The 16,642-nt window shown below is 40.7% G+C and overlaps 1 protein-coding gene across 1 annotated transcript in view; it reads left to right on the forward strand.

Moving 5' to 3' along the window:
- The first annotated feature begins 564 nt into the window (after positions 1-564).
- Positions 565-16,642, forward strand: part of PDE5A (phosphodiesterase 5A) — a 115,113-nt gene continuing 99,035 nt past the window's right edge. The window contains exon 1 of the mRNA XM_081876771.1: positions 565-707. The gene's annotated coding sequence lies outside the window, so the exon portion shown is untranslated. The remainder of the gene's footprint in view (positions 708-16,642) is intronic.

A 16,642-nucleotide genomic window follows, 5' to 3' on the forward strand; every position in this document is an offset into this window, starting at 1 on the left:
ATAGCTATCCTCCATCTTGTGATAACTTATGAGACAAATATGATTTACCTCAAGCCATTTGGTAGATTTACATATGAGCTGAGATTAAAACGTGAACTTCCAGTTTATAGCTCTTGACAACGGCACTGAATCATCTCAACAATTTTCAACAACCAATGACAAATCACCCCATTGGCACAATATTGTAAAAATAAAATTGAGGCATTTAGAAGCATCCTTCAGAACTGTTTCATACTCACTGACACATTTGGTTCAGATTTGGAAAGGATTTTGGTTGGATTGCCAAGCGCTTTGTACAAACAATCATTTTTGGGGATTATTCGCTCCACTAGTGCTATATTTGGACTGGAAAGTGATCCTGGGTGAGGATGGAGAGCCACTGGGAAGCAACAGGATGGTCTCAAACAGATGACAGTATGTGCAAGGAAGGAGCAACTTAAAAGTATCTGGGCAAATTTCCACATTGACTCAACTAACACTTTTTCCCATGACATCACATTCAAAACAATCTCCATATTACAGACCATATGCTGATTAAAGAGAAACCCCCGCCTTGCAGAAGCATAGAAGAGCTTACGAAAGACTGAGTGTACCCCAGCTGCATGACTGACAAACTACGGATGTTAATGCAAACAATAAAAAAATCCCAAAGTATGCAGAAGAAGGAGCTGTCTCTGACATCTCAGCAAGATGATGCGAATCAAGAGGTAAGATTAAACACTAAACTGATATGTGTAGGTAGAATCGTTACATGGCAAATGGAATGAACAAAAATAAACAATTTACAAGAAAAGTAGGAAGAGGTCAGAATGGGTGATGCAATTAGCAAACAGGATTATATTTATGAAGGCATTTGAGTTCCTCATGTAAATAACTAGAAGATGAAGCCATAGTGCTTCGCCCAGTTCAGAAGGTCACACAAAAGTCTTAAGGATGAAAAATGCAGGAAAAATAAATGATACTGTTTTTGCAAAGAAATCTTTCTTTCTTTCTTTCTTTTCCTCTTTAGAAATAAGAAATTTGAATTTAACACTGCATAAGTATTAATAGTTCACTGTAAAAGACAGCAGCTGACATAGTAATAACAGCATTATGCCTTAAGAGGAGCAGCAGAAGCATGGAAGTAGACTCTGTACAATTGTCCATTGATTTAGGCCATTATAAGAAAATATGTGGTAGAAATCATTGTCTGTTTATTAATTGGATTCTTAAATATGTTACTATAAATTGTTTTATTTGTCCACAATCCACCCAAAGTTCCATGGGGATGATTTCTCACCCACTCATAAGTTCCCAGGACGGGTTACAGCAATTTATAAATACAATATTAAAATCAGTTTAAAACTACAGTCAAGAGAATAGGGATAGATAGACAAACAGATAATGTCAAAGGCCTAGGTAAAGTATTGACTGTGTGCAAAACACTGACTGTTGCCATCCCTTATTCCAGACACCAGCCCAAGACCTTTCAGAACAGCAGCAGGCAGCTACACCAACCAGCTAATTCCCTGGTCCTGGCATGTGCCCACTTTGCTGTGGCATGCAGATCTCCAGGTGTGCCTTATGACTGGGAAAGGTGATGGGCAGAGGACAGAAAGACCGAGACAATAAGAAGTGGTGGGAATCCACTTCATCAGGAGATTTAAATGTCCCTGTGGCAAACCAAGCATAGCCTAAGACACTTGACTTTAGCTGGACTATACCCATAGCCATGAGACTACAAGCTGCCTTTATGCTGGAAGTGAGAGGGATATTTTCATCTTGATTTTAAATCCATATCTCTGTTATTATGCCTCCTCTGACTCAGCTAAACCCAAGGCCTTGTAGGTATCTTGCAGGAAGTTTTTATCTTCTGCCATCATCTTCTGCCACCAAAAGTGGTCCCACTAGGTTTGGACTGGTGCCTTCTGTTTCTTGCCATTAGATTGGCAGATGGTTATGGGATCTGCTGCAGAAATGGCCACTTACCCGACTTCGGGGTGAGGGGCGGTTATGGCTCGCCACAGCACCTCCACAGCGCCATTGTGAGCCACGCCATTTTCTCTGTGGTTGTTGCTGCTTCCCCAGCCGCTGCGGAGGCTCTCGCATCCCTGCCAGGCCCTATATTCCATCCAGCCATTCCACAGTTGCTGGCAGTCTTCATTCAGGTCCACTCCCTGGCTATTGCCTGCACAAAACAGGAGAGTTCCCATCTATTTTTCCAAGAGTTTCCTATTGCTGCGATAGGGGCTAGTTGGCAGAGTAGGAGAGAGATTTGTGGGGGGGTGTGTGTGTGTTACTATTTGATCTTTGTATGGAAATCCCAAATAATATACTTGGAAAGACCCTGTAAAATCTTCTGTCTATTTTGCTTTGTTTCTACCTTTGTTTTCTTTATGAGTCACAACAACTAGTTTCATGTCTCTGCTCCTTCTTGAATTTGCAGTGGTGTAAAGTTGGACATGCTTGTTCCTCTTAAAAATAGTAACCTCTCCACAAGGCTTGGGAATATAAGCTTATCTTGCTCACAGGGAGGCCAACGGAACATTGCCTATTAAAATTGCTAGTCTCAGGTGGAGCATTTAAATATAGTTCTGGCACAACAATAGGAAAAAATTAGATCAAAGATTTGCGTATCCTCAGAACCAATGAGATCCCATTTAGTCTGCTAGCATAATTTGATAATCACAAAGATAGTTTTGGTAGTAATCCCATTACAGAAATCTAATATAAATACCGCTAAGAAGTTCTCTCATGTTCAGCTGAAGTCCAGGATGATCACTGTTAAAATAATATGTAGCTGGGCTAGCTGCTTCCAAATCAAAAAGCAAAGATAGGTGAGTCATCTTCAACTTTCTGTTAAAGCCTGCTTATATTTTTCACATTTAGCTGTTCAGAGCATGTCTGTTAACTCTTGGTTCTTTCTCAGAATGCTTTACAAATCCTAGAAATATTTGTGCATAAATAATTTATCGTATCTTTCAAATACAGATTTTTCATAAACAATGAATTTGTGAAAACACCTTTGAAGGGTCTCACAAGATAAGAACAAAACACATAAGATTCAAATCTGTTGGGTCCTTTTGCACACAATTAGCAGTGTGCAGCTGTTCCATGTGTGCCACTCTCCACACACAGGTGGGCTATCAGTTTGCAGGAATGGGCGGTTGTGAGGAGGGAGTCAGCAGCAGAAAACGTCCTCAGGCAATAGGAGGCAGAAGATAAATGGATTGTGCCCACAGACTACAAGTAGAATTGTGAGATATTAAAGATGCTGATAATCTTTGATGTAGAACCAATAATTCATATTTCTTTTGCACCGTAACATCTTGTGACATTTTAGTCCCAACTGTGAAGCCTACGCTTTTCGCATACTTTAAGGTGGTTGATGGAAATAAGAGTGAGGGAAATGAAGTCACTGAACTTTAACTTTAGGCCAATTTTAAAGTCCCTTGGTTGTAATCCTGTGTACACTTCATGGGAAATAAGTCCCATTGAACATAGTTGGAGTAATTGTGAATAAGATCATATTGTACATGGTGGCCAACAGTGGAACTGGAATAGGAACTAAAGAAGGCTGCTGCTTATAACTTGCCAAGTAGATACGGTACTTCTTCAGTGAATGATGTTAGATGAATTTGGCAATATTTGCTTCTTTGCTTATTAGGGTTCAGTGGGCCTTTTTTTTTATCCTAGTAGCTTGTACAAATTGATAGTTCTATCATTTGTACGAACAGCCTTCTAAGGATAAAAGTAAAGCTAGCTGAATTATAACGTTCTGGTATTTCTTTGTTAAGAGAGGCAGACAGTGGAGAGGGAGGAAACCTACAAGACCCAACTAGGTATTGCTGACCCTTTAAAACCATAAATTACTTGCTTTTGTAAAGTGTGTTATGTTGCTGTTTAGAAAACTGCCTGCCTTTCCATTCCTGGAATTAGGGACAGAAGAAGTATTTTGAGAAAACATATCTCTTTTAAAATAATTATCAGGCAGTTTTAACATGCAGTTTTGAAGCTGGGAATGAATCAGTAAAACAAGGAACAAGAAGAAACTGATACTGGGAATACCCATAGAGATAATGTCAATAAGTACTGGGTGCTTCCCACTGTACTTCCATATTTCTTATTACCATTTCTGAACTTTGGACTTCTGAAACTCCTATATCGCAAAGAGCTTTGAAGCCAGATGAATCCAAATGCCTCACCTCCACAATAGGTTAAATAAATAAACAGCTGCTGTATCTACTTGTTCATTCAAAGCAACTCTCATACAAGCTTCTGACCTGCTTGGAAGTAGATAGGGCTTCTGAGGATTTTTGCTAGCCATTCAGCAGTGGAATAGCACACAGAAATGCAGCTTTGCTTGGCACAAAGATGCAATAATGAGGAAAAGGTTTGCCTTTTGGATGTTTACTTGTCAGGAAACTGCTGAAAGTACAGTAGCCTTGCCAAGACAAAAGAAGCATCTACAGCAGCCCTAATTGTATTGTATTCAGACACAACCTTTAGACTCTTCTTTCCCAAGGCTTGTGTTTTAGAGCCCTGCTCGGACCCTGTATATAGCCCTGTTAAACCAGCCATGTTTGCTAGCAACCCCTGTGTAAATTTAATCCCGTAGCCAAAGTTCAGCACAGAGAACACAGATGATGTTAACACAGCAATCTTGTGTGTAGAATACTGTAATACCTTCCTAAATCCCAGGTAGACAACCTACAGACAGCCTTGAGGACAACGGTGAACAGAGATTACTGAGATGGCCTTGGCTTCCCACAATAAATAGACAGAAAGGAAAAGGAATGTGGTAGAGAGCAATATTTGTTTCTTTTCTGCTAGCACACCTGTTAACAGAAAAGGCAAGGCAATAAATGTAAAGATGCAAACTGTCGTCCTCTTAAGAGTATCTCCAGAATGTGTGTTTGAGAGTAAATAAACATTTTAAGAAATGTTTCTTCTCATGACTAGGGAATACCCTCGTAACAGCATTCTCAAACATAGCCATGATGCAGAAGGCAGTTCATGCCTTCCTTAGGCTTAAATTAATGCCTTGTTTGTCTTGTTAAAGAAAATTGATGGAGTTGAGGAGCTGCATTAGATGCCCAGCATCTCCAGACTCCTGTCTTTATGGCATGAGTATTATGCTATTTCTATGTTCCTAATGATTTAACAATCATGATAAGCAGCTAAGGTTGCCAGACAACTGATTTTTACTGGAGTTGATTCCTGACCACTTTCAGTCAATGCATAATCCAAATGTCTGGGCAAAACTGGAAAATACATTTTTTTCTGGGCATTGTTAAACGACTACAAAGAAGGAGGAGGATTGCCATGAAACAGTACAGATTGAAATTTCTCCATCAAAAGAATTAATTGAAATATAGCCTTCAGTTATCAAAACACTGCCCATGCTTGAATGATCCTCCAAGCCCATGGCTCCAAGGCTAGATAAACTGTAGACAAATGCCATAACCACATGCTCTTTCCTCACCCTTCCCAGCCTCACATCTTGATTTATTTCACTGGTTTGTTAATCAACATTCAGACCACATCTGCATTGTACTTTTAAAGCTGCATTATATCTATTTAATAGGCATGCCTTCCCCCAAAGAATTATGGGAGCTGTGGATTGTTAAGGGTGCTGAGAATTGTTAGGAGACCCCTATTCCCATCCCAGAGCTATAAGAGTTCCCTGCGAAGAGGGACTGATTGCTAAGCACTCTGAAAATTGCAGCTCTGGGAGGATAGTATGAGCCTCCCAACAAGTCTAAACACCTTTAACAAACTGCAACTCCTAGCAGGGCCAGCACAGCCATTAGGTGGGGTGAGGCCTCTGCCTCAGGTGGCAGAAGTCCCGAAATCAGCACTGTGCCTGCCCCACTACTGGCAGAGGAGCGTCATTGATTTCGGGCAAATTGCACTGATCTTGCTGGAAATTGGCACAATCACACTGGAAACTGGCACTGATGCCTGCGCCGCTTCTCTGCCAGTGGTGGAGGTGATGGGGCGAGCAGCACAGGCGGAGGTGTTGGCAGCAGGTCAGGGTGACACTTCCCGTTTTGCCTTAAACTGTGAAATGGGACATGCTACCCCTGACTCCCAGAATTATTTGGTGGAAGCCCTGAGTGTTTAAATCACGCATGGCCAAACTTGGCCCTCCAGATGTTTTGGGGCTACAATTCCCATCATCCCTGACCACTGGTCCTGTTAGCTAGGGATGATGGGAATTGTAGCTCCAAAACATCTGGAGGGCCAAGTTTGGCCATGCCTGGTTTAAAGTTGTATCTTGGAGCTTAAAATGTATTGTATGATTGTGGCCTTGTTCTCTGCTGCGCCAGAGAGCAGTACTAAAACCAATGGGTGAAGTCTGCAAATAAGTTCTATTAGGATAAACATTAGGAGAAAATTCTGAAGACTATGAGCTGTTCAACAGTGGAACAGACTGCCTCAGGAGGTGATGGGCTCTCATCCTCTGGGGATATTTAAGCAGAGGCTGGATGGGTATCTGTTAGGGGCTGCTGTAGTTGTCTCGTGTTCAGATCCTGGATGGTATGTGGCTAGTTTGTCCCATTAAAGTAAGGATTTCTGCTTGTTTAATGGAACTTCACTTTTCCCCCTGTGCACCTCCTACGTCTTTTCCAAGGGTATCCCGCAAAGCAGAATGTGAGAAAGGAACAGGTAATCTGATCATAACCAGTTTGGCCTTCATTCACAGATGGAAGGCACCATTTGATGCTGCAGTCATTAAGTAACAAACTGGCATATGTGAGCCAGGACTTCCTCTGGATAATGTATTTAAAGGCTGCAGCCTGTAGATGCAAATCTAGCCTATTAAAATTTGCTAAAGTTATGTAATTGACCTCAAGGGCGTTGTTCTTGTTATTCGTGGTAGACAATTATCTCCCTAAGAGTCCCTTTCTGCAAATTCCTTCTTCCAGATGGTACTGTATGAAATGCAAACTTATTGCGTGGACTTAAAAAGCTGTGTGTTGCAATTAATTATCTTTTCCAGAATCTGTGTTATTTACAAGTTGCTAATGAAACCTGCTGTTCTTCCTCATTCAAAAATAATTTCGGACTGCTTCTGTTTACATATAATGCAATGAAGGAGTTAGTTTTTAGCATTGCATTTCTTTTTGGTTTTTACACAGTGTGGCTTTCTCCTCTCCCCCCAAAAAAATATTGGCTTGAGCAGGGTTGGGGGAAAACCCAGAACAGCAAGTGTTGGGGGGGGGGATTATTACATCTAGCAAACTGTCAGAACTTTTGTAATACCACAGTGTTGAATTCCACCCAATTATTCTAACTTAAGTTGGTTTTCATCGTCTATGGACATGAGAGCAAGAAGTGGGTGGTGAAGCATGTATTTCTATAGAAGTTCTGTAGGCAGTTAGATCCAGAAAAAATGGTCTTTCTTTAAGGCAGCCTTCCTCAAACTGGTGCCCTGCAGGACTACAACCCCAAAGGTTGGGCTGAAGAAGTTCTCAACACATTCTTCTTGTGATGTCAGCAATGAAGTAATAACTATGTGACTTAGATAGGGCATTAAAAAAACCCTTCCAAAATTAAACTCTCTTAATTTCATCCATCTCCCCATAAGAGGAATGTCAAAGAGGAATGCATTCTGTTGAAATCATTGGGAGGTAAAACAGTTCTACCTTAGCTGGCTTGTGCCCATGTTTCTCATGTTCCATGAGCACAGCAGTCTGTGGTATTTACCTTATGCACTAATCTTGATAGTGCAGCATGCATTTTAGTAATCTCAGTATGGTTCAATCTGAGCAGCAATGCACCTGTTTATTGAAACCTCTGCTTATTGCTTTTCATTTCACTTTTTAAATCACCACCATGGCCTGTCAGAAGAAACCATTTTCTATTCAATTTTCATATAATGTAAGGAGAGTAGAAAGTACAATTGTATGCAGTGGACTAGACTTAACAGCAGGAACATCTCTGCCCAGCCCATCACCTTTTCTAAATGATTTAGTATGCCACTTCAATATCATTTTCTTCTTATTTTCCAACTCTTTCCCTCTGCCCCTACAAAATGCTTTCCTCTTTCCAGCACTAGACCTTAATGTCTGAGGTTTTAAAGGAAAAGACAGGCTTCCCCAGCAAAGCCGTTGACCTCATAGCAAGACTCTCGCATCATTACACTACAGTTATAAGTGGTTATGCCAACATACTTTATTACAGTATATTTACTGAAGCAGAAGAGGAGCTATATAGCCAGCTAAGTAGGAGCAGGGAAATCAGTCTGAAATAATTGCATCTGTACACAGCCTGAGTCAGCTTCTAGTCATGAGTAAGCCTCTCAAAATTTAGGCCTTGTTTACCCATTTCATTTTTCTTCCACTTGTATTAAATAGAATAATTCCCCTAATGAGCACAGCCCTTCCTAATTAGCAATTACCAAACCCATTTCCAATAAAATCCGAGTGGTTGGTTATGGGATGCACAGCTCATGGGGTTTGTATGGAAGTGCCTATGAGCCCAGCCTGATACCCTTGGGTTGTCTAGCCACATGTTTTTCTCTCACACACCGTCTGTTGTCACAAATAGGTACTAATTGGGATAGTTCTGTTTACTGCCTCATCAGAAAGCCTCAAGCTTTAAAATATGTGGAGTACAAGAGAAAAGATTGTTGTTAACAGGCAATCTTGGTTAGAGATGTTAGGGCAGAATAGAAAATTGTAGTGGACCTGAACATTCTACTTTACTGCATCAGAACAATACAGTACAGTATTCCATATATGAGAACTAAATTGTGAGTAAATCTTTAGTGATCTTTAGTCTTCTCAAATAAAAAGTGAACAAACTCTTTTTCATTGAACCGTGAAGCATTTGATTAATTTTTCTCTGTTCGTCTTTCTGTGCAGGGTTGCATTCCATGATTGCATTTAGGGCCAAAAGGAAAGTGTTAAGATCTAGTTCCTGTTATATTTCCAGGCTAATAGAAAACAGGCACCATCATAAATTGTGCTGTAACTGTTCTTCTGCTATTTTTTTTAGCCTGCAACAGAATCTTGTGGTTCTTATCAAGACGAAGTGTCTGAAACTACATTTGTATAGCTTTTTAAAATGTAGAAGTTATTAAAAAAAAATCCCCCAAAGAATGTAGCCTTTTTATACAACTGTCTGACCACACACTCTTGAATCTCAATAATGGCTAGACAAAAAGGAAACCATGATAGTTCATGCATCTGTGGTGTGCAGAAAACGTACGAAGCTGCTGTGCATTATTAAGGAATGCATATTTTGGAATGTCCATGTGGACAAAAAGGCCAGGACCCGCTTCTGAGGTGTGATAATAGAGTCTTAGTCATTGGCAATTCAAGCTGTACACATGAAGTAAGGTCAGTGCCATACATGGTCACAAGAACATGGCTGGAATGTACCACCCTGCTTTCATTTCCATGCCTAAGGGACTAAATGTGGTAGAAAATATGATATTCAGTGGAACACATTAGCATAAACCTATGCTGTTAAGTCATGGCTTTTGGGTGAAGCATGGCTGAGCTTTAGCCCAATATTCTGAGTGCTGGGGGGGAGCACATATTTTCTCTTATCTTCTGTGGGTGCCATGAACTATAAACTCTGGGCAAATGTGTAGCCAAAAACATTAAGAAGCCAAAAAGACAGGCAGAAAGAGAGCGTTGGGGCTTGTCCAGCGGCTGCAATCCCCCCACCTCATACATTAACTGAACATGTGAGGGGATGCTGTTACAAGCTCTTCTGTCATCTCCAACCTTAGTTGCATGCAAGTGCTTAATTGTGAAAACTATAGATAAGTTTTATATGCTACATAATGCATGCAATTAAACTCTGCAAATCAATGGCATTTGTCCTGATCTTGATACATTTGCAGGAAGGAGCCTGGCACAGTCATGTCGTCCACCCAAGCATCTAGGCAACGCTTATCAGTCAAATTAGGCTGAAATTGATTTCTATCTCTAGATTCAGATCAGAGAGTGGTATTCTGAGAGCCGGCGTGGGTGGGAGTAGATGAGAAATGAAGGGTTTGACATTTGACAAGTTTTAAAATTTTATTTTGGTTTCAGTTATGTGTTTAAATTACTGTAACCAGCTTCGAGCCTCTGGGACTCGTGGGATAAACATCCAAATGACTGAATAGCATTCTAAGGAGTCTTCTTAGGGGATCTTTATCTGTTTACAGTTTGGCTGTAACATAAGTGTTTGCAGTTTGTCGTGTACTGAAATGAGTGGGCTGTGACGGAGATCCCAGGATCACTATAGAGATTTGTGGTATTTACATCTCACACTATAGCAGAAGCAGAGAAAGAACACATTTTCCTTTCGTTGCGTGGGATAAACCCACTCTTAGGCTTGCCAGATTTAAGTGTTGAGCTCAACAATACTGTGAGCAATATTTCAATTTCATTGTTCTGCATGGGACAATGACAATAAAGATATCGTATATCGTGAGCCCAGGCAATATCGGTAAATGGATACTGTCAGGTTTACGATCGGCTAATACATGCCAGTTTCAGATCAATTTCAGATTGTAGGTGTAAGGTGTAATGTTGGGTTGTTCTTTGATAGGCAGAGGGCTAGATTCTTTGACTTCAAAGTACATGAACAGCCGAAACCGGGATAATTCTACAATGATGACAAGTGGAAGCATAGGGGGGTTTACATCTTGGGGTGGGGTGCAGAACCAAAACACCACATGCCAGAATAAAACTTTGACTGTCTTCTAAGCCAACCAGCATATGGTTATTGAAAGGGCTATGAAGTGATTCTGGAAGCTTCCATGTATTATATAAATGAAGCTGTTTACATTTGGACTGAACCAGAAATTCCCTCAGTGACCTCTAGCAAGTGTCTTGTCCTTACTGTTTTTCAATCAACACAGCTGGAAAACTCCACAGAGAAAAACCCCACATTTCAATGAGAACCAGATGCCATTAAAAAGTTCAGATTTTTCTGAGAAATACATTCCAGAATATACTCCTAATGGAAGCGGGGGGGGGGGGGGAGCACCTTCCAAGTGGGATTTAAATATGATTTTACAGTTTCATGCATTTAAATCTGGTGATAATGTTTTGATTTCTAAAGACAGTCGATTAGAATATCAGTTTGGCTTAGTGGTTTTAATATAGCTAGAGATTAATATAGCTGATCTCTCTCTCTCACACACTTGTGATTCTTAATAATTTTAGAATTCAGGGCCTATGGATCTTCTTGCTATCATAACACAGGAATCCCCAATGTGATCCTTTCCCATTACCACCAGCGGCAGACTTTGTGTTCCCAAATTTCTGTGGCGCCCTGTGCAGTGCTAAAATTTGGTGCTCCCACCTCTCATACTCCATTCTACAGCACTGTTGTGGCGCCCCCAGCAGCTCAGTGTCTAGTTTTATCCTAAAACTGCCTCTGCTGCCATCCTTTTTCATAGATTGCTTTTAAAACCTCCTAGTAGTATGACAGGTTTAGGTACAAGATTGACACCTACACTGGAGACAGAATTAACTGTTAAATAAGGTTGTTTATTAAAATGATATTTTGTACTGAAATCCAAGACTGTCTGGACCAAATTATTGTGCTTTCTCTATATTTGAAGTTAAAATCAAAGCACAGATAAATGCAGCTGTATGAAAGACATTTGCAGTGACTGCTAAATAAACTCTGCAAATGATGAGAAGATGTAAACAGTTGTCCATCTGCATCTCCCCTCTCCCCCTTTTTGCACTATAAAAAGCAAGCTTCTGGATAATGGATGGCTTTCCACAAATTTTTCTCTGAGTGGGAAAAACCTTACAGATTTAATATTTCAGACAAGAGTCTTTGTGTAGAAAATCTGTGATAAAAAGCAGCTGTTTAGCTAAAATATTTACAGTGTGTCATCCATTTTTTTTTAAAAAAAGACTGCAAACTACCATCTTTTTAACTGCAAACATTTAAACATGTGATCTTGTGCATGTTTGCTCAGAAGCTAGTCCCATTGTATTCAATGGGTTGGCTCATCAGGAAGTGACCTGTGGATTGGAGCATTAATCAACTTAATTGGTTCATGGATCAACAAAGCTTTAATCACAACAGACTGAAAACCCTCTCCACTTTATTGGTGGTACCAAGATTGGAGGGTACACAACCATGTAGACATTCTTGCTTCTTCTGCTGTGTGTCATGCAGAATGGAAAAAAATAAAATTAAAGATGGCTTTTCTTTCTAATTCCTATCTATCCAAAGCTAGCAGGGACAAACACAAAAGTAATGATGTCCACTGATATGAACGGAAAATACCAAAGCTGTTCCACCTATGCACGGGTGGACTGCTCCAGTCTACTTTGAATGGGGGCAAGGTGGAAGCGGATTAACAGCTAAATGATGCTCAAATGTGGACAACATTTAAACATTCACGATGCTTTGTACAAGTAATAAGAGCACTGAATCACAATGCATACATTGCCTTAAAGATCTGTGCAATGGACCTGTTATGCTAGGCCTACGTTACCATCCTTGCTCTTCTACTGATGGGAGACAGAGGGACGGTGGGTTGTTTTGAGTTGTGGCCATCTGGCAAGAACATTCCTGAGCCGAGTTTTCAAATGGGGACAATTTCAACTGGCTCCAGACCAGTTCTTAGAAAACAAGTGTGTGACTCAGGGAAAACTGTACTAAGCATTTAGAGGTGTCTTGGGGAAACAATGTTATTTTTTCAAAATATGCTTTTTGTCCCACTAAAAATAATGAGATGCCTTGCTTTGGATAAAATAATTAACTTTATGCATTTGTTCCAGACGGGGAATTTGTCATTTTGGCATAATAAAATAGCTTTTGGCATAAGCCTGAGCATTTCCTGTCTTTGGATAGAGAGGCAGGGGAGATGATTTCAAGCGAGGTTATAGTCTTTTAAATTCAGTGAGATTCAGTCAAGATTGCACTTGGCCTTGTGCATTTGGCCTTTATCTGGTTTTATGAAGGTATCATATTTTATTCAGCTCCATATCACTGAAATAGGATTATGCAAGCATAAAAGGAACAGGAAGCCCTTTCTTATTTCTAATGTACCTGGTAGAAAGAACAAAAAGATGAAAGTAATAACAGCTAATGCAATTTTCTCTTACAGCCTCAATGCAAATGCTCTTTTAGATGTTGCTTATCATACACAGGCAGTGAAAGAGTACAGAAAGCAGGGTGCACAGCTGTTCTCTTCAGTTCCTCTGTTATGACATGCTCTTATGCTCAGATCACAAGACAATCAATGTGAAGGCACTTTTAATTATTCCTCCTCCAGCCACGTGAATGTGGAAGAGGAGTGAAGGATGCTATGATACACTGAATGTGCAACACCAAAGACTAAATTACCGGTAATAGGAACTTCAGCAGTTGTCAACCATTATTTCTAAATGAGAACCCTCATTTTTAGTGCCACTATGTGCCTTATTACAAAATGCTAGGGACAAAAGAACAAGAGAGGACTATATCATTTTCCACACTGATCTTTTTAGGGGTGTGTGGCTACCTACTCTCAGAAAAAAATGTTGGATTACTAGGTGGAGCCTTAGTCATAATAATAATAATAATAATAATAATAATAATAATAATAATTTATTTTTTGTACCCCGCCCATCTGACTGGGTTGCTCCAGCCACTCTGGGTGGCTTCCACCACGGTATACAAAAACACCACCACCAGAACAACAGAATGAAACATCACACATTTAAAACTTCCTGATACAGAGCTGCATTCAGATGTATACAGAAGGTTGTATAATTTTTTATCTCTTTGACATTTGATGAGAGGGTGTTCCATAGGGCGGGTGCAACTACCAAGAAGGTCCACTGCCTGGTTCCCTGTAATTTTACTTGTCACAATGAGGGAACTACCAGAAGACCCTGGGAGCTAGACCTGGACTGAACAATGGGGACAGAAATGCTCCTTCAGGTATACAGGGCCTTTAAGGCATTCCTATTTTCTGAAGAGCATAGTGAGTAAATGTCAATGAAATGGGGCTAAATCCACTGCTAGCTTAACTCTTGGTTGAAATAAATTCTCTTATATATTTATTTATTTGTTCATTTAAATTTTATCCAGCATTATTCCTAGAGGTCCAGATGAATGACATTATTTTATATCAAGCATGGTCTGATAGTCTCCTGCACATAACCTGATGTATTATGTGCAGCTTGTGGGGTACACATAGTGCAGGTCTACCCTAGAGAAATTCCTTTCTTCTAAAGCAAGTGATCATATATTTGAAGGATCCTCAACAGTAAGATATACCGTATTTTTTGCCCCATAGGACACACCGGCCCATAGGACACACCAAGTTTTTTTGGGGGGAAATAAAGGGGAAAAAAATTATTTCCCCCCCAGGTGCTTGTGGGGCCGGCAGTGGAGAGAAGCGCTCTTCTCCCCGCCGCCCGCCTGCAGACCAGGTCCGGGGACAGCGGGAAGACGCGCTGAGCTTCCCAGCTGTCCCCGGAGCTTGCGGGGCTGGCAGCGGGGAGAAGCACGCGTCTCCCCGCCGTCAGCCTCCAAACCACATCGGGAGACAGCGGGATGGCGGCGTTCCGCCTCCCCGCTGTCCCCCGACCTTGTGGGGCTGGCGCTGCGGCTCTCCTGAAGCCTGGAGAGCGAGAGGGAGACCGACCCCTCTCGCTCTCCAGGCTTCAGCGAAAGCCTGCATTCGCCCCATAGGACGCACACACATTTCCCCTTCATTTTTGGAGGGGAAAAAGTGCGTCCTATAGGGCGAAAAATACGGTACTCTTCACATGACAGATAGTAACCAAGACGCTTTATTTAGAACAAACTCAAACACACATTAGGGATGAGAAAAGCTTGACAGAAATCTTATGTTCTCAGCTGCCTCAAGGCCTGGACTGAAAATCCTCCAGACTCTGGTGAACTGGAACACATAAAATATGGACACATAAAATTTCCTCCACATTACAGATTTGATCCGTGATTTGTTTAACACTTCCAAATATGAAGTTTCTACAACATCTCTAGGCACTTATTCTCTTCACTTAGTGACTTTTCCTTTGGCTTTAACATGTCTAAGAGCTTATCCACACTTCCTCTTGTCCCGCTGCTTTGCCCTTGGGGAAAACTGCTCTTTAGCACTCAGTTGGAACAAACAACAATCCAGGTTTCCCCCAGATTGCCGTTTGTTCTGATCTATCACTAAATAGCAGGTTTTCCCTTGAAAAGGAATGGGGCAAGGGGAAAACCACTCTGAGCCATGCTTTCTAGGCCCCGCACACACATAAGTGTGAGTGCACAAAGTTGACCTGATGACTTGTTCTCCCCTGGAAGTTTAGGGTCCATAATTGCACAGGAGCCTACTCAAGTCCAGCAGGCTTCCCACTTTAGATATTCAGCCCCCAACATGGGTGCTGCTGCTGCAGGAATGGAAATGGGGACATTCAGAGGGGAGAAAGGACAGTTAACTCTCCCACACTCTCCCCTTCACATGATGGTAATAACATTGCTTTCTGCACATACCTGCAAACGTGTTTGCCATCATCACACAATACATTTTTAGGTGTTGGCTAAGATTTATCATGTGACATTTATGTATATGTGCAGAATCCATAATGGGTAATGGTAGTGAGTTCTGTCCAACTGGATGTTGCTATTAATGTACACTGCACAAGAAGGAAGTAGATTTCTTTGTTGGCTACACCTTTTTATGATTAAAAGGGCTCCAACTCAGCCTGATAAACATAACAAATCTTCTCCTGCTAAGAAAACATTCACTTAGAAGGCTGTAAAAATGCAAGGTTGTTAGTTCTCCTTGTTTAATGTCATTGTTTCTTTGAAACTACACGAGAACATATTTTGTTGATAGGTTATAAACAAGAGCAAAATAGCTCCATTTAGATTGGAGCTATTAGATTTATAACAGCTGTAAAGCATTAAAGCACATCTCAGTGATTCCAAGGAGCAGTTATTTTGTAGATGGTAGGAAAATGAACTTCAGGATCAAGATCTTGGCACCCACAGTCATTGTGAAGGGTATATAATGCAGTGATGGAAGTTTTTGGCTTTTTTGCCATACATCTGAATCATTTAATTAAGCAATGCTACTGAGATTTGGGACATCAGTAAAGGCTGGTATTTAGCTTTTATATGTGTGCCATTATTTCAGTATCCCAGACTGTAAGAATGTGGTGGTGAAATAATACCTTGTGGATATACTTACTCAGTATAATATATTCACTGAACTATTAATCACGAACTTCAACTTCCGTCTTCTTTTATTTATAATAATTTGTTGCAGCTGGCATTGCTATAGCTCATGAACAACAGGATATATTAGCAATGATTAACTCCTGTGTGGTCATTCAGTAGCAAGGTGGTCAGCTCAGGTAATGAACAACTTCATTGGAAGAATTAATCCTTGTCAAACTGTATGTGTGGGACTTTTCAATCTTGATTGAATTTGGTTTTGAAATGACAACTGGGCTTGTCCAGGCATTCCTGTGCAGCACTATTCATTTTAATGGGGTTTCTGCATGTAAACTTCACTTCATTGTGTCCTGGGTCAGCTTTGTGTATCTTCCACTCTGGTTAATGACAGCAAAATTCTGCCATTGGTGACTTTAACTTCTGCGTCCCAGGAGACAATGGCAGGACGTGTACAGTGAGTTAAGTAGATTACAATTATCCTTCTCTTCAAACCACTCATTGCTGA

The sequence above is a fragment of the Podarcis erhardii genome (assembly GCF_964252035.2).
Source record: "Podarcis erhardii genome assembly, chromosome: 9".
Lineage (NCBI taxonomy): Eukaryota > Metazoa > Chordata > Lepidosauria > Squamata > Lacertidae > Podarcis > Podarcis erhardii.